Source organism: Mesoplodon densirostris, chromosome 7, assembly GCF_025265405.1.
Source record: "Mesoplodon densirostris isolate mMesDen1 chromosome 7, mMesDen1 primary haplotype, whole genome shotgun sequence".
Taxonomy (NCBI): Eukaryota; Metazoa; Chordata; class Mammalia; order Artiodactyla; family Ziphiidae; genus Mesoplodon; species Mesoplodon densirostris.
In genome coordinates this window covers 116,521,260-116,539,761 of record NC_082667.1, presented here as the reverse complement: position 1 = coordinate 116,539,761, position 18,502 = coordinate 116,521,260, and the positions used below count along the sequence as shown (strand labels likewise).

At 41.5% G+C, this 18,502-nt stretch overlaps 1 pseudogene; it reads left to right on the top strand.

The window, feature by feature from the left end:
* The first annotated feature begins 13,390 nt into the window (after nt 1–13,390).
* Nucleotides 13,391–14,327, top strand: LOC132493445 (olfactory receptor 8B12-like; annotated as a pseudogene).
* Nucleotides 14,328–18,502: the final 4,175 nt, after the last annotated feature.

Genomic DNA, 18,502 nt, shown 5'->3' with positions numbered 1-18,502 from the left:
AGCTATAAGGATATATTGTACAGCACTGGGAATATAGCTTATATTTTATAATAACTATAAACAGAATATAATGTTTATAAATTGTGAGTTGCTATGTTGTACACCTGTAACTTATATAATGTTGTGAAACAACTATACCTCAATAAAAAATAAAATAAAAATTTAAAAACTCTTCCATTTCTTTTAGCATGCTTATTTATTCCTTTAAATTATTGAGCATATTGAGTATATTTATCACAGCTAATTGTAAAGTTCTTGTCTGCCAATTCCATCATCTCTGTCATTCCTGGGCTTTTTCTGTTGGCTTATTTTCTTTCTGTTTACAGGCCACATTTTTCTACTTCTTCCATATCTAGTAATTTTTGATTGGATGTGGACATTATAGATTTTATGCTGTTGAATGCTGGATTTTATTGTATTCCTTTAAAGTGTGCTGGGCTTTCTTCTGGCAGGTTTTACTTATCTTTAGAATCAGTTCAACCCTTTGAAGTTTATTTTTGAGCTTTTCTAGGGTACATCTAGAATAGCCTAGGGTATGCTCCATGCATTTATTGAAATCTTTTCTCTCTGGCTGGTAGTAATTTGAATGATGACAGGCTGTGTGAGCTCTGGGGGTTGTTCTGCTTATTGCTCTCTGGTAATTGGTTTTGTCTAAGAAGCTCTTTTTTTTTTAAAAAAAAAAAAACCTGTCCACATGGACTTTAACTATACTCAGATTTGGTATTGAGCCAAAGTCTCATCTAGAAGGTTTGTGGAGTTCTTGTTTGCATAGCTCCCTCGGCTTCAGTATTCAGCTCTAGGGATTCTAGCTGCTTGGGCTGGTTGAACTCCAGCATCTGTCTCCTCAGTTCAGTGAGACTACCGAGCTTGGTTTGCTTCCCTTTCCTGACACCCCTGTTTGAAAATTGCCTCTAGGAAGAAAATCAGAGTGATCACATTTGTTTTTCTTTTTTCCCCTGAATTAAATTCTTCTGCTGCCTTTTGTCAATGTCTGGAAACAGTTGTTTCATATATTCTATTTGTCTAGCTGTTTAAGGCATAAGGAAAGTCTGAACCTTGTTGCTCCATCATGGTTGGAAAAGGTAGTCTCAACCCCAGTTTTTCTTTAAGTATCTTTTCTGTAGTTGTAATGTGCATTTCTTGTATGAGAAAAGTTGAGCATCTTTTCATATGTTTAAAAACCATTAATATTTCTATTTTCTCTGAAATCTCTCCATATCTTTTGCCCAATTTCTCTTGGGTTGTAGGTGTTTAGATTCTCAGTTTTTAGAAGCTCTTTATATTAAAGACATTAGCTTTTTGTCTGAGATACAAGTATATACATTTGGATACATTTGAAATTTATACTGGTTATGGTGTGAAAAATGAATCTAATTTTATTACTTTTCATATGGCTATCCAGTTGTATCATTGCTATTATAAAAAATGGGAACCCATTTTTTCCCTGATGATTCGAGATGCTACCATCATCATATATTACATTTCTATTCTCAGGTCTATATGTGAACTTTACGTTCTATTTCAACATTCTATCAATACCATTCTATTCATGTGCTAACTAACACCAACCTGTTTTAATTATAGAAGCTTTATATTGTTTGCATACCTGTTAGGGTTAGCTTCTAAACAATGTGTGTGTTCAGGATTTTTCATGCTACTTTTGCTTGTTTATTCTTTCATATAAACTCTATAATCAGTGTGCATTCCTCCTGAAACAAAAACCTGATGCTATTTTTATTTCAATCCAAGGACATGAAATGTCTATTTTTCTTTGTGTTTTTTAGGTGTGTTTATACCTTTAGTCATATAGGTTTTGTAAAATTCTTGTTAGATTTTTGCTTAGGAATTTATTTTACTTTTCTACTGAAATGAGATCGATTTTTACACGTTCTAACAGGTTACTGTTTGTATGAAGTATATTGATTTCTAATTTTATTCCTGCAATTTTACTGGTATTATTTTTAGTGTATTTTCATTGATTCTTTTGGCGTTTCCAGATATATAATAATATCATCTGCACATAGAGGTAGTTTTACCATTTCCTTTCTGATTCTTCTGCCTCTAAATCCTTTCTCTTGTCTAATGGCATTTTCTTTTCCCTTCTATACAATATTAAGTAATAGAAGAGATGATGGGCATTCTGTTCTTGGTTCAGGTTTTAATAGGAATGCATCTGTATTAGTTTGCTAGGGCTGCCATAACAAAATGCTACAGACAGGGTGGCTTAAACAACAGAGATTTATTTTATTACAGTGTTGGAGGCTAAAAGTCCGAGATCAAGGTGTCCATATGATGGTTTCTCCTGAGGACCCCCTGCCTGGTTTGCAGATGGCCGCCTTCTCCCTGTGTCCTCACATGGATTTCCCTCCTTGTGCACACACCCCTGGTGTCTCTCATTGTGTCCAAATGTCCTCCTTTTATAACGACAACAGTCAGCTTGGATTAGGCCACCCTAGTGGCCTCATTGTAACTTAATTACCTCTTTAAGGGCCTTATCTCCAACTACTGTCACATCCTGAGATACTGAGGGTTAGGCCTTCAATATATAAATTTTGAAGGGGACACAATTCAGCTCACAAGAACAATGAATATTTTTACATTAAGAATGTTCTTGGGACTTCCCTGGTGGTGCAGTGGTTAAGAATCCTCCTGCCAGTGCAGGGGACGCAGGTTCGAGCCCTGGTCCGGGAAGATCCCACATGCCGCGGAGCAACTAAGCCCGTGTGCCACAACTACTGAGCCTGCGTGCCACAACTACTGAAGCCCGCACACCTAGAGCCCATGCTCCGCGACAAGAGAGGCCACCGCAATGAGAAGCCCGTGCACCACAATGAAGAGTAGCCCCCGCTCACCACAACTAGAGAAAGCCTGCACACAGCAACGAAGACCCAATGCAGCCAAAAATAAATAAATTAATTTTAAAAAATGTTCTCAATTCATCTTACAAACTATCAATTTCTATTTCATTTAGTATTTATAATAATGAGTGAGTATTGAATTTGGTCAAATGCTCCTGGTCCCACTCCTTCCCCCATCCCCTCAGGTACTGCAAATCCTCAAAGTTCCATTTTCTTCCTTGTACCTTCAATATTCTTTTCTCTACTAATCCTTTTCTTCAGTGTACAGACATAAGTATACCTTTATTACCTTAAAAATATTCCTACCAATGCCCTTTCTCTCTCTTTTGCTTTAATTGTAAAAAATTTAAAAATAGTGATGCATGCCTTCCTGTCTACCTTGAAGGGCTGGTGTTCATTTCTAAATGTTATACCATTCCTTGTCCATCTCTCTCCTCATACCCACTGCAACTCCTATACAGATGTACTTATAAATCAAAATCTGGGCATTCTCTGTGTTTTAGAACTTGCTGTGTAATGACCAAGTGTTTCCTGAACTAGAAGATGATCCTGAGCACCTTTTTGGATTCTTAATTTTAGGCATGTTGCCACCAGGTGGCAGTAGGAGTCATCCTCTGAGCTGACATTGAAGATGTTTAGGCCATTGCTGATTTTTTTTTTTTTTTAATTTTTTATTTATTTATTTATTTATTTTTTCTTTTTGCGGTATGTGGGCCTCTCACTGTTCTGGCCTCTCCCGTTGCGGAGCACAGGCTCCGGACGCGCAGGCCCAGCGGCCATGGCTCACGGGCCCAGCCGCTCCGCGGCATATGGGATCCTCCCAGACCGGGGCACGAACCCGTATCCCCTGCATCGGCAGGCGGACTCTTAACCACTGCGCCACCAGGGAGGCCCCATTGCTGATTTTTAAACACTGCCTTCTACTTTTCAAAATGGAAATGTACGTACATATATATACACTCATATATACATATATATTAATATATATGTATATATGCACATATATAATGTATACATACATATTTATATTTTATATACACGTATATACACATATAATTTATTTAATGGAATATATATACATTCATACATATATATAGCATTCAAATATTTATATATAATATATATGCATATTTATTTTCAAAAGTAAAATAAAAGCAAGCACTAGAATTTGTCATGTAGACACTACGAAAGCCCTGCCTAATTTCCAGGTTCACAAATTGTGTTACTGAATTTTGGTCATCTTTGTAGAGATCTAGTGTACAGATTCCCACTAGCATCAACCCTGGGCCCCAGGGCCAAATGGGGGAGGGGGACAGAGTAGGCCCCTCCTTCCATTGTTCTGGGGTAAACAGTGCCAGGGTTGAAATGAAGTTGTGCATGGCAGTGGTTAAAGGGTCCTTCATGTGTGAACTCGAAGGCCACAATTTCTTGTTTTCTCTGGGAAAAAGGGAGCTACCTCTTGATTACTACTTAGACCTCTGATACATTTACATGTGAAATAAAACTCTTTAAAAAATATCATCCTATGGCCACAGTGACATGGACATATGATACTTCCCTCCTTTATTTGGCGAGGAGCCTCAGGCATAGCCTTAATCAGAAATCATGGTCTTTAGTTCAGAACTCCTGCCAGGATAACGTAGAAACAAAGGGACTAGGTTTTTCTTTTCCTAGCGTAACACAGAAAAGAAGGATCTAGGTTCAGGACTTTCCCCCTCTCCCTTATCTGAGTCTTTTCCCTTCCAGGAGCCCGAGAGAAGGGACTACAGGACCCTCTATGATGACACCAGTGGGAGAGTGGCCTCATCCCTTGTCTCTTCAAGTCTGTCTTAACCTACAGTTGTGCACTGGAATGTTTTGGATTTGGATTTTGGTTTGGTTTGTCCCCTCCCCTTGTTTGATCTGGGTGAGAGGAGAGATTGTGATGTCTCTAGGTCTCATCCTGGGTCTCAGTCTTTGGACCTGGTTCAAGACCAAGCTCTGAGTAGCCTAGACAACTACTGAATCTCTCTGAGATGCTGTGTGGACTGGATTCTGGTGCACAGTCTAGAGCAGCCCAGCCTGGACTGGTGATATGCCCTGGGTGGGGTGGCAGGGGATGAGGACCTATAGACACTTGACACCTGCAGATGAATTTATAGGGGAAGGGCACACTTAAGTGTGGAAGGGGGCAAGAAGGGACAGCCATTGCTCCCTCGCTCCTCTTCCTTTGCATGAAGATTAGCCGTTCTCCTGATATGGAGAAAGAAATTCTCATTCTGGAGGTAAGGAACTGGCACTACCTCTAATAAGGTTCTTCTTTTCTAAACCTAGAGATCACTACCCAGAAGAGGGTGGCTCAGCCGTGATCACAGACCCCTGCTGAGTTCACACACAGACCAGAGCTGCCGCCATTCACTTCTTCCTGATCTTAGGGATGCCAGGGCTTCACCACTCTGTCGAGTCACTCAACTCCCCACGTTCTTCTTTTTTCTTATCCCTTAGCTTCTCCTTCATAGATCTCTTCTATTCATCTTTCAGGTCACCCAAAATGATAAAAGGGCTTAGGTGTTTTATTCATTTCTTTGTCATTGGTGGTCATTGGGCTTTGATACTAGTGGCCTGTGGTCACTACTGAGGCTATGTTCTCGAAGGATTCCTTCCTGCTCATGCTTGGTTCCGATGTTGCCGTGTTTTCTAGGGCCATGACTTGACCAGGGACCAGGAGATGTGGACTGAACACGTCTGAGATCACAAGAGCAACAGCTTTCACAGGTGTGCCATGCAGCTCCCCTCCTGCAGCTTTCCTGAGTTAGCACCTATGTCACAGCTGGTGGATTTCCTGTCATGGGCATTAACTTCATGGTTCCCAGTCTCAGCGTCATTATCTCATGTTTTCATTCACTTCATCACCTTAGTCATCATTTTTTTTTTTTTGGCATCATCTTTGATGAGGACTTGTCCAAAGTTTCAGTATCTGCAGAGTCTACTCAATCCTGGTCACTTTCTCTTCTTCCTTCTTGTCTCCTATTCATCCGCCACCCCCCGCCCTTCAGCATTCATGTACTTCAGAGATCTCTTGGCACTGTAGTCTAAGGTAAACCATCCAGTTTGAGTGCTGCTGTTTTCTACAGGACTCTGAGGGATATTGTCTTGATTTTCTGGGCAAGCGCTCTATTTCCTTGACCTGGACTCCAACCTTACCTCTTACTAGCCCCCTCCCTGGGAACTAAATCCGATTGTGGCCCTATTTTGCATGGAAGGAGCACCAGGAAGCAGGAGAATGATTCCTTCCTAACTTCAAGTATTTCTTCTTGCCTTTACTTTTCTAGCTCCTGTGCCTCATTCACCCATGACTAGGACTCCTTATTCTCCCTGCCTCACCAAACACACAGATTTTCTCTTCTCCAAGGAGCCTGTGCACTAAACCCTCATCTGGTCAGGTCAGGTGTACTTGTCTGTCCCGGCGGCACAGGGCAGGGAAGGACAGGACACAGGGAAGCTAAGATTAAGATTGGCAGGGAAACGTCTCTCTGCTCCCCCCGCCATATATATATATATCTGTAGAGAGGTTTGTTTTAAGCAACTGGCTCATGTAGTTGTGGGGGGCCTGGCACGTCCGAAATTTGTCAGGCAAGCTGGCATCTTGGAAATTCAGTTAAGAGTTGATGCTTGTTTTGAATTTCAAACGCATCAGGCAGGCAGGCAGGCTGAAAACTCAGGCAGGATTCTATGTTACAGTCTTGGGCAAAATTCCTTCCTTTCTGGGAAATTTCTTTGCTTTTAAGGCCTTCAGTTGTTTCAATCAGGCCTACTCACATTATGGAGAATAAGCTGCTCTGCTTAAAGTCAGCTGGTCATGATGTTAATCCCACCTACAAAATCCATTCACAGCAACATCTAGGCTAGTGGTTGAACAAACAACTGGACCCCTAGCCTAGCCAAGCTGACACATAAAATTAACCTTCACAGTCTACCCTTTGTCAACGAGGCATCCATACACATCTCCTTTAACCATACTGATATCCGTATAAAGACAATAACGAATCCATACTTCCACCCAGAATGATACGGCCAAGCTGACACATAAAATGAGCAGTCACACCACTCTTCCCCAAAGCTCTCCTATTTCACTCTTCAGTAGGCTCGGTGATTTAGCCACAATGTCACCTACCTTTTCTTAAATACACTAGGGTTTTCTGTATCTCCATGTCTTTTTTCATTTTGTTCTCTCTGCCTGGATCCCTCCCCCATCCTCTGCTGGTCACCTACTTAGCATTCAGGACTCAGAGCAATGAGTTCTCAGCACACCATAAACCTGATTGTGTATTTCCATAGCAACGATGTTAATGAATAGGACATGGTTTCTGAGTGAAGACTGAGTATAAAATAAAGGTATGGCCACTTATCTGTCATACCATATATTATAAGCTATAATCATTTAAAAACAAAACCATAAAATAAATTTTATAAAAATGGGCAATGAGCTTCTCCTTGTACTGATTACATAAGGCACCTCAACAGACAACAAAGGGGGTGTGTGAGTGTGAGTATCTGTGTGTGCATGTGTGTGTCACATGAAACATAGGCCTCTACGACAACAGTGAGTTTTTAAAATATAAATGCTAACTATGCCACATGTTAAACATTTAAACAATAATGATGTCATTAGCTTTATGTGATTTTGGAAATAATTTCGGGGATGTATTAAATTATTTTAAGATGCTTCCCAGTAAAATTTGAGCTGACATATATATATATATATATATATATATATACACTATATATATATAGTATAGATATATAGTATAGATATATACTATATCTATACTATATCTATACAATATATATATATACTATATACATATAGTATATATATATGTAAGCAAACATGTTTATAGTTGCTTTGCTGACTTTAGAGCATTAATGTTTGGTTTATCTTTTTAAAATGTAGCTCTTGTGAGACAAATGGCCTACAGATTTCCCCTTCCCTATTCTCCAAGGATGTTACTCTCTGGAAGAATAATAATCTGGAATCTGGTCCATTTGTACATTTCCACCTCTTAATACACCAACAAAAAGAGCCTGGAAGGGAAAAACAAGTTTAAATACGTGAGTGTTGTATGGAAGGAAGAGGGAAGGGCTGTTCCCACTTTACTGGGAAGATGGTGCAGGGGCCCACGACCCATGTGGGGAATGAGAACACTGCTCCCCAGCCTGCGGTGCCTTCCTCCCATTCCCTTCCCACCGGTGCTCCATCTTGCTGGCTTCTGTTATAGCCAGTGATGGTTCCTGGCTGAGAAGAACAATCTGCCTCATTAACTTCAACAGGAAATAAATCTGTTGGAAAGATATGGGGTAATCTGCAGAATCACAGAGAAGCCTAGGGAATCAGGCTTGGGAAATAATTAGGATCCAGGGGAAGCCACGTGGCTAGAATCACAGCTAAGGCCACAGGTAAGGAGCGTACTGCTCTAAGGAGCACTGGCCACTGGCCGTTACCACTGGCACCACCTGATACACGATGTAACACAGCTGGTTGCAAGAGCGAGTCAGCTTTGTCTGTCCATAATGGACTCAAAATCCTCCTTGCTTCTTTGTAGTAAAGAAGTAAAGTCCTTTACTTGCTCCAGAAGTAAAGTCCTGAGTGGGGGCATCTGACTGGCTGAGGCTGAGCATCCCTCTGTACATTTTCAAGGCCTGGGGAACAAGGATCTAGCCTTACTAGCTACCATGTAGGGAGATTTGAGCTAAGACTCAAACAAGGGCGGATTTCCAGACAGAGAAGGGGGATCCTGGAAGCCAAACAGCACCTCCACCTCCTATGCTTCAGGTCTCTGAATTTCACTTCCTCAGAGAAGTTATTCCTGACCTTGGGAACTTAGTTCATTTCCCCCATCTTGTGTTTTCCTCCAACTCCGTACTTCCCCTTGGAGCACTTATCACACTTCTAATTCATTATAATAACACCTAGGACCTCTTTATAATAAATCCAGTTCCATACACATGTGATTGCAGGTGTGGTTAAAGATTCTCAGGGGAGAGGGTTTTCCTTTTTGCCCCTGCTCCATCCAGAGCCAAGGCTGCATTCTTACCATCTCTCTGGGTGGGGCATTTTTTTTCTGTTCATTCACTCAGGCATCAATTTCTTTGAGCATGCATTTATAAGGGTGGTGGGGAGGTGACATGCCCCAAACCCCACTTTCTCTCTCCTTGGGCCCAGGCTTCATCTCCTGCCCCTCATATGTGAAAATCTAGGCTCTCAGCCTCTGAGGACCGGCACACACCCTCAGGTCAACACTGGCTCCAGCTTCATTTACGTTTTCTTAATTTTTCTTTTGCCTTCACAGCAACTTCTGATAGTTTCCCACAAACCATACCACATAGTAAAAGGTTGTTTTAATATTGTTTATCCACTATTTTTTATGTCTCTAGTGACAGAAGGTTTTCTTCTTCTGATTATATAATCAGAAAGGACTGTTTCAAAAAATATTTTTCAATTTAATGAATGGCTACTTTAAGAATTGTCTTTTTTTTTTTTTAAGGAACATTTATTCATTTATTTTGGCTGCGTTGGGTCTTCGTTGCTGCGCGCGGGCTTTCTTTAGTTGTGGTGAGCGTGGGCTACTCTTCGTTGCAGTGCACGGGCTTCTCATTGCGGTGGCTTCTCTTGTTGTGGAGCATGGGCTCTAGGTGCGTGGGCTTCAGTAGTTGTGGCACACGGGCTTAGTTGCTCCGCGGCATGTGGGATCATCCCAGGCCAGGGAACAAACCCTTGTCCCCTGCGTTGGCAGGTGGATTCTTAACTACTGCGCCACCAGAAGTCCCAAGAATTATAAACAGAAATATTTGCTCTTTCATGTGCTTCTTGGTCACTGCTGTGGACTGGTGAATCTTCTGTAGCAGAAGGAAGAAAAGCCATTATTCCAAAAGTAAACCCAGAATGTACAAATTTGGGACTGAGCTTGATTCTCAGGGTGGGGAGAGGTGATTGGACGCAGTGACCCAGACTCTGTCCTGGAGATTTCCCTGTTCCTTTCCTTGGGTCTCAATTTGATGTCCACCCACCAGCCTGCAGCCCTCACAAGGCTTCTGCTTCCCTTCAACGCTGAACAAATGACCGTGACCTTGTTGTCCTATGATGCATCTGGAGACAAGGCCAGAGGGTTCCAGCATGACTGTCCTAAAGGCCAGGGGATGACAAAAGTGAAATAAGCATGGAACACATCTACAGCAAACGTCTTATGAGATATTGTTTAATCATTGTCAGCTTTGGGGGTCCCACAGACGTTTCTGTACCCCAGCTCCTGTGGCACAGGCCATCCTTTACCCTCACTATCCTTATCATATTTGGACTTGTCTACTTCTCAAAGTCCAAACTGAGAACACACATCCTTCATCTGCTTGTTTCATTTCTTTCAGGCCAGTCCCAATAATGAAACTTGGTCCGCATATGATTCATACTTGGAGCTGCCTTATTTTAGATCCCATGCAAAGAGAGGAATAAGGTGGTGGAGACCCTCTGCTGCACCTTGTAGTGAAAGTAACACAGTGGAGGGGAACCCTGGGCGAGGGGCACTAACGGCAGGGGGACACCCACAGCTATGAATGTGACTCTGTGTCAGGCACCAGGGCTTCCAAGAGCATGTGCTCTGCAGCCGTGTGTACAACAAGATACTGCTGAGCACGGGGAGACCCCAGGATAGGCAGGGTGAGGACCCGATTACTTTAGGCAGATGGCTCTGAGCAGTTATCTATACTAGAAGCAGGAGATGCTTCTCTAAATACCTGACCAGGCCCCTGGTAATTAGAGGGAGGCTTGGCCTTGTTGGCTTTGAGCCCGTCTTTGCTGGAGGAGGATCCAGCTTCAGCTGGGACTGGTGCCAGGCTGCCTACACTGAGCCATCCCTGAGCTGGTGGAGCCCCATTTCTTTGTGCCAAAGTCTTGCAAATGAGAAGTTTTCAGTATGGTGATGGGGAAAGGGGTCCTATGGTGCTACAGACCCTAAGTAATTGGTGTGGAAATTGCTTAACTGTGGAGGCCCTCATATTGTGGTTTGGAATGAGAATGGAGCCCCAAGGCTCTCTCTGGGATTGTGACACCTTCATTTATTCTTTTTCCCAATGAAGGGCTGTGGGTCCCATGCCAAAACTGCTCTGCACTTAATGATGCCTAAGGCTATCCTTCCCTGCCCACACCCTGGACTTTTTCCAAGTGGTTTAAACTACACTGGATTTCTGAAAAGCTCTGGAATGCAGGGCAGGGAACAGAAGTGGAAAGGGCATGAACTTTCAAAGCTGCAGTCAAAAGACCAGCGATGATAGTACCAGTTTTTCACTGTGTGACTTTTGAGAAACTGAATATACAAACACACGATGGCTAGACCATGTGTAAAACTAGAACTCCTACTCACAACCCCGGCAGCAACCAGCCCAGGAAGCCAAACCACAGTCTCTGCAATAATCAGCCCAGAATGAACAGGACTTGCTCACTGCCTGCCAGCTTCCCTATTTTTTTTTTTTTTAACCCCTGCTTCCAACTTGGGGCCAATCAGGAAAAGCCAAATATGCTCCCAAACCAATCACAAAAGATGCCCTGCTTATAGTTAGCTCCCCTCCATCTTCCCCGTGCCAACAACCTCCAATCAGAGCACACGTGAAGCCTTCCCCTTTCTTCACTAGTAAGCTTTCCCACTCCCTTTCTGCTTATGAGTGTCTGCCAAAGGCAGTGATGGTGGCTGGATCCCTCGCTAGAGCAAGCTCTGGATAGATAGACTTTGCTTGTTCTCATTTGCTGTTCTTTGTTTATCCCACACATTGGACAAGTGACATAGCCCCATTTCTTTTATTTGTAAACCGTCTATAGATGATCTCACAAGATTGTGAGCACTGATAGATATTGAGTGTGAAGATGCCTTTAAAAAAAAGAACGGGGCTTCCCTGGTGGCGCAGTGGTTTAGAGTCCGCCTGCTGATGCAGGGGACACGGGTTTGTGCCCCGGTCCGGGAAGATCCCACATGCCGCGGAGCGGCTGGGCCCGTGAGCCATGGCCACTGAGCCTGCGCGTCCGGAGCCTGTGCTCCGCAACGGGAGAGACCACAACAGTGAGAGGCCCACGTACTGCAAAAAAAAAAAAAAGAACCATTTTATTGAGGTATCACTGACAGAGAAAAAGCTATATTTAATGTATACAACTTGATGAGTTTGGAGATAAGTATACACCTGTGAAACTGTCACCACAATCAATGCCATAAACATGTCCATCTTCTCCAAAAGTTTCTTCCTGCCTATTTATTTATTGTGATAAGATCAATAAGATCCTCCCTATTAGCAAAATTGTAAGTATACAACACAGCATTGCTAATTACAGGCAAAAACAAAGTGACCCTTTGAGGTTTTGGCTGCGACCTTATGTAATTGGTGTGGAAATTGCTTAACTGTATCGAAGGCCCCCATTTTGTGGTCCTTCTCAGAGGACACATCTCAAGAGCACTCCACGTGTATATGTTCCTTCTATGTCTAATGGTATGAAACATGAATGAGAAGCATGAACACACACATAGCCTTTCTCTCTTTTTAGGAAAACACGATGCCACCCATAATAAGGGAAAAAACACCCCAAGAAACCTGAAATAAAATTTGTCTTGAATTTAATATGACTTTCCCACAAAGAATGGTCTTCGGCATATACATTTAAATTCACTCTCAAAAAAACGATGCTTTGTAAACTGTAATATGTGGGACACAAACATCTTATCTCAACTGTGAGACTTGCCAGCTGGGGAGAGAAGCAGCAGCTATGGGCAAACACATGGGCAAGGTCACCTCTCTGCACAGTAGCCATAGCAACCTCCTCAGACTGGGTGACAGGTTCCTGTCCTTGACCCTTCTCTGGCTGTATCCCGTTGGATCCAAGGGGCTGTGCCCCAGACAGAGCCTCTGTACCTCCTTCTGGACTTTGCTTGTAGTGTTGGGATACAGAGTTCCCTGCCCAAATACCCTGTACCCGCCAGGGAATGGCTGTGTGCCAGGGCATGGATGGAATACTTGTGGGTGGGACAGAACAAGGGGTGGGAGTGGACGGGGCAAGGTGGGGCTGCAGGCAGGGGGCTGGGGAGCAGGGAGACGCTTCCTTTACTATTGTGTTCGGGCGTGAGACTCTTAGACTCTGAAACTTCTAAATGTGAACCGGGTCTTCCAGCTTGTTATAACGGCATATTTGTCAGCATAGGTAGAAGAAACTATTTAACGTTTTGTGAATGCTATTTTTTTTTTTTTTTTTTTTTTTGCAGTACGCGGGCCTCTCACTTTTGTGGCCTCTCCCGTTGTGGAGCACAGGCTCCGGACGCGCAGGCTCAGCAGCCATGGCTCACGGGCCCAGCCGCTCCGCGGCCTGTGGGATCTTCCCGGACCGGGACACGAAGCCGTGTCCCCTGCATCGGCAGGCGGACTCCCAACCACTGCGTCACCAGGGAAGCCCTCAAGAAGGGTTTTTTTCCCTCTTTTTTTCTGCACAACTCTTCGTTTTCCCTCACAGATTCTCCTAGAGGAGAATGGCTGCAGATAACATCTTCTCTGTGACACGGTTTATCCTCGCAGGCTTAACAAACCAGCCAGGACTCCAGATCTGCTCTTCTTCTTGTTTCTAGGTTTCTACATGGTCACCATAGTGGGGAACCTGGGATTGATAACCTTGACTGGACTGAATTCTCACCTTCATACTCCCATGTACTTTTTCCTCTTCAACTTGTCCTTCACAGATTTTAGTCTCTCTACTGCCATCATCCCCAAAATACTGACAAGTTTTGTCCCAAAGAAGAACATCATTTCCTATGCAGGGTGTATGACTCAGCTCTTTTTCTTTTGTTTTTTTGTCTTTTCTGAATCCTTCATCCTGACATCGATGGTATATGACCGCTATGTCGCCGTCTGTAAACCACTGGTGTACACAGTCACTATGTCTCCTCGGGTGTGTTTATTCCTTTTGTTGGGGGTCTGCGGGATGGGGGTTTTGGGGGCTGTGGCTCATATAAGAAATATGGTATTTCTGACCTTTTGTGCTGACAACCTTGTCAATCACTATATGTGTGACATCATTCCTCTTCCTTGAGCTCTCCTGCAATAGCTCTTACATAAACGTACTAGTTGTCTTTATTGCTGTGACTATTGGCATTGGGGTGCCTTTTGTTGCCATTTTTCTCTCTTATGGTTTTCATTCTTTTCAACATTTTCCACATTAGCTCCACTGAGGGAAGGTCCAAAGCCTTCAGTACTTGCAGTTCCCACATAATTGCAGTTTCTCTTTTCTTTGGGTCAGGAGCTTTTACGTACCTCAAATCACCTTCTATTTCACCTCTTGACCAGGGGAAAGTGTCCTCCCTATTCTATACTATTGTTGTGCCCATGTTCAACCCATTAATCTATAGCCTGAGGAATAAGGATGTCAAATTTGCCCTGAAGAAAACCTTGGGCAGAATAATCTTCTCTTGAAGAAATATTAGAAATTGAGACATAGGATCCAAGAATTTTTTACTGGAGTGTTTATTATTATTATTACTATTACTACTACTGTTGTTGTTATTTGGTGTGGACTCCAAGCTCCAGTGCTTCCTTTCTATTCTGTATGTAGAGGAGATTTTAACTCTTTCCCAAATGGATTTATCCTCCTTCACCCTAATTTCCCAACTCTTTCTTCTTTGTTTTACAAAAATAGTTGGTACTATTGAATGGGACTTAGGAATCATTTAATCCAGTGCCTTTATATAATACATCACACTTTGGAGACTCAGAAATGTTTGTATGTTGCCCAAGAAAATAAAACTACCTGGTGCCAAAGCTGGGACTGAAATCCCAGCTTGAACCCCAATCCAGTCTGTTTTCCCTTATGCCATGTTTTCTTGCCTCATGTCTTTCTTGGAAGATTCTATTTCACATGTTTGTTGACCTAGCACATTGAATTATTAATATATTCATAGTAATTTCATGCTACTTTTCACAGGATAATTTTGATATATCACATTTTTTAAGAGAGTAGGAGGTGAAAAATTTTGTTGAGTTGGCCTTGGCAAAATGACAAGATCAGTTCTGATGGATTTTGTAGTGTGTAAGTGGGAAGTATGTTAGGTTTCAGACAGATGCAAGTATGGTGACCTTTGGCTTGGTGGATGGAGCCCTAGGGACGTAGCTTAGTGAATTAGAACTTCCAGGTGAGAGAAATATAATTTTATAGGCTATAAAGATATGGGGTGGAGGTATATATTATTTCAAGACTAATGAGTCAGAATTTGGAGTTTCATTTCAAGGGTTACCTTGGTTGTGGCCCAGGTAATTGGGAGCTGAACTATCCAATACAATAATCACTAGCCATATATGGTATCAAGCACTTGAAATGTGATCATCGAATTGAGACATAGTGTAAGCGTGCAATGTAAGTGTAAAATACACACTGGATCTTTGAAGAATTAAGATGAAAACTAATGTAAATAAGCTCCTTGATAACTTTTTATAATGATTACATACTGAAATCACACTTTCGATCTATTATGTTAAATAAAATATATCATTAAAATGAATTTATCTGTTTAGTTTTTTAACATATCTACCAGAAAGTTTCCAATCATATAGGTGGCTTGCATTCTATTTCTATTGGATGACACTGGTCTGGAGGATGTAACAGAGCAATAGATGGTTGTGGGTTCACATTTAGTTATCAGGGCAGCACCAAGCTATTGCTTATTAGGAGAGGCAGTTGCTATTGAATTTTCAGGCACTGCCCATTTCCAGGACATTCTAATAATGAGGCATATGAGAAAGGGATGTTGAACTCAGGATAAGTTTATAAATACACGGTATTATGTAATGGAAAATATAGCTTTATATAAAAAAATCAAAAGAGAAAATCTTTGGTCTAAACTCACCATTAGTGGTAAAATTTCTTTGAGAGCAATGACAAGTGAAGTGCTAGGGAAATATCTTTATTTATCAATTTTTCCTTAGGAAAGTTCTTCTATTAGAAAATAAGGGAAGTTTGGATAAATGTTTAGTTTTGCCCTTTGATTCTGTTCAATGTTGCTTCCATGAAAAGAATAAGCATACAGAGAAGGAATGTACTTTAGATGAGACTGAATAGATCCTTGAATTCAGGGGACCTAGAATTTAGGAGTGGTTTGGTATATTGGGTAGGCAGTGCAACGTAGGTAATGAAAGAAAACAGAAGGCTTTAAAAAAATTTGTAGTCTAACTTTCATGTAGTAAAGTGCACAAATCTTAAGTGTATAGATTATTGAACGTTTGCATATCTCTATATAACCACAACCTAGATCAAGATGTAGGGCCTCCCTGGTGGCGCAGTGGTTAAGAGTCCGCCTGCCGATGCAGGGGATGCAGGTTCGTGCCCCGGTCTGGGAGGATCCCATGTGCCGCGGAGCGGCTGGGCCTGTGAGCCATGGCCGCTGGGCCTGCGCGTCCGGAGCCTGTGCTCCGCAACGGGAGAGGCCACAACAGTGAGAGGCCCGCATACCGCAAAAAGAAAAAAAAAAAAAAAAGATGTAAAACATTTCCATCCACATTAGAAGGTGTCCTCTTTCTCTTTTCCAGTAAAAACGGCCTGTCCTCAACAACTTCCCCCCACCCCAAGAGCTATCCACTATTCCTTTATTATCACAGATTAATATTTGAACTTCACCTAAACATGTGCTCTATTGTTTATGGCTTCTTTTCCTCAGCATGAAGTCTGTGATATTCATCTATACTGTTGCATTGGATAGATCATTATTTTTTAAGGCTGTGTAGTTTTCCATTATATGAATATACAATTATTTAGTCTGTTAATGAACAGATAGTCTCAAGATTTTCCCTATCATTAATAAAGTTTCTATAAACATTTTTGAACATGTATTTTGATTAAAGTAGGCAAATATTTCTTTTGGATGTGTACTTAGATGTGGATTTTCTGGATAATAGAGTAGGCATATATTTAGATTTTGTAAATACCCTCAAACGGTTTTCAAAAATATTTAGGTCAGTTTACACTGCTATCAACAATGTCCAAGAGTTTCAGTTTCTCTGCATCTTCTTTAACACTTAATATTTTTATTTTATCCATTCTGGTGTCTTAGCAGACTGCCTTTTTGTTTTAATTTCCATTTTCCTGATGGGTAATGATGTTGAGCACCTTTTAATATGTTTATTAGCTATTTTGATATCTTCTTTTGTAATTATTCAAGTATTTTTCCCATTTGAAAAACAGGATTGTTGGTTGTTTTCTTATTCCTTTGGAGGAATTTAAAAAATTCTACATATAAGTCCATATACATGCATGTGTGTATGTATATGTACATGTATGTATAACATATATGTATATACAGGTAATATATACATGTATACACACATATCTTTTTCTCTACCTCTACGTTTATCTCCATCTCTCTTTATATATTTTCTTCCAGACCATGTCTCATTTATTATTATTTTTTTACATCTTAATTGGAGTATAATTGCTTTACAATGGTGTGTTAGTTTCTGCTTTATAACAAAGTGAATCAGTTATACATATACATATGTTCCCATATCTCGTCCCTCTTGTGTCTCCCTCCCTCCCACCCTCCCTATCCCACCCCTCTAGGTGGTCACAGAGCACCGAGCTGATCTCCCTGTGCTATGCGGCTGCTTCCCACTAGCTATCTACCTTACATTTGGTAGTGTATATATGTCCATGCCTCTCTCTCGCTTTGTCACAGCTTACCCTTCCCCCTCCCCATATCCTCAAGTCCATTCTCTAGTAGGTCTGTGTCTTTATTCCTGTCTTACCCCTAGGTTCTTCATGACATTTTTTTCTTAAATTCCATATATATGTGTTAACATACGGTATTTGTCTTTCTCTTTCTGACTTACTTCACTCTGTATGACAGACTCTAGGTCTATCTACCTAATTAAAAATAGCTCAATTTTGTTTCTTTTTATGGCTGAGTAATATTCCATTGTATATATGTGCTACCTCTTCTTTATCCATTCATCCGATGATGGACACTTAGGTTGTTTCCATCTCCGGGCTATTGTAAACAGAGCTGCAATGAACATTTTGGTACATGTCTCTTTTTGAATTATGGTTTTCTCAGAGTATATGCCTAGTAGTGGGATTGCTGGGTCATATGGTAGTTCTATTTGTAGTTTTTTAAGGAACCTCCATACTGTTCTCCATAGTGGCTGTACCAATTCACATTCCCAGCAGCAGTGCAAGAGTGTTCCCTTTTCTCCACACCCTCTCCAGCATTTATTGTTTCTAGATTTTTTGATGATGGCCATTCTCACTGGTGTGAGATGGTATCTCATTGTAGTTTTGATTTGCATTTCTCTAATGATTAATGATGTTGAGCATTCTTTCATGTGTTTGTTGGCAGTCTGTATATCTTCTTTGGAGAAATGCCTATTTAAGTCTTCTGCCCATTTTTGGATTGGGTTGTTTGTCTTTTTGCTATTGAGCTGCATGAGCTGTTTATAAATTTTGGAGATTAATCCTTTGTCAGTTGCTTCATTTGCAAATATTTTCTCCCATTCTGAGGGTTGTCTTTTGGTCTTGTTTATGGTTTCCTTTGCTGTGCAAAAGCTTTGAAGTTTCATTAGGTCCCATTTGTTTATCTTTGTTTTTATTTCCATTTCTCTAGGAG